General features: G+C 44.2%; 1 non-coding gene across 1 annotated transcript; it reads right to left on the minus strand.

Moving 5' to 3' along the window:
• Nucleotides 1-217: 217 nt before the first annotated feature.
• LOC111726636 lies at nucleotides 218-356 on the minus strand. Its single transcript, XR_002774370.1, has one exon.
• Between the last annotated feature and the right edge of the window lie 414 nt (nucleotides 357-770).

A 770-nucleotide genomic window follows, 5' to 3' on the forward strand; every position in this document is an offset into this window, starting at 1 on the left:
ACCCACTGAGCCACATGTGCTGCCCCATCTTTACTTTTGTTGAAGTCCATGTTATCTGATACGAGAATGGCTGTACCAGCTTTCTTCTTCTGGTTCCCATTTGCATGGAGTATTGTTTTCCATCCCTTCAGTTTGAGTCTGAATGAGTCCTTCTGGGTTATATGTGTTTTCTGGAGACAGCAAATACTTGGCTTTTTTTTTTTTTTTTTTTTTTCTTTAATGTGAGGCTTGGATAGCCCAGGTGAGACCCCTTATTTGAATGCCTCTTGCACAGGGAGGATGCCTGGCCTCTCTCATCTAGGCTTGGCTGAAGGGAAATGGGGTATGCTGAGCTCACCTCCCAGGAAACCAAGCCAGACCAGTGGCTTGTATGTTTGTTTGTTAAACAAACAGAGTCTCACTTTATTGTCCTCAGTAGAGTGCTGTGACATCACAGCTTACAGCAACCTCCAACTCCTGGACTTAGGTGATTCTCTTGCCTCAGCCTCCCAAGTAGCTGGGACCACAGGTGCCTGCCACAACAATGCAATCATCATTGTTATTTGGCCGATGGGGGCTGGATTTGAACCTGCTGGCTTAGATGTATGTGGCTGGCGCCGAGCCTAGCCATTCATATTGAAAAAATTGATGAATAGGGTGGATTTCTGTTCAAATTATTGTATAGAACTTTATTGCTTTGTTTGACCTCTTGAAACATTGGGTATCTGGGCTCTGAACTTTAATTTAGCATTTGGATGGTTTTACACTGGTGGGTATCTATGGTGCTGATA

This window comes from Otolemur garnettii, unplaced genomic scaffold (assembly GCF_000181295.1).
Source record: "Otolemur garnettii isolate 467f Iridium unplaced genomic scaffold, OtoGar3 scaffold00073, whole genome shotgun sequence".
Lineage (NCBI taxonomy): Eukaryota > Metazoa > Chordata > Mammalia > Primates > Galagidae > Otolemur > Otolemur garnettii.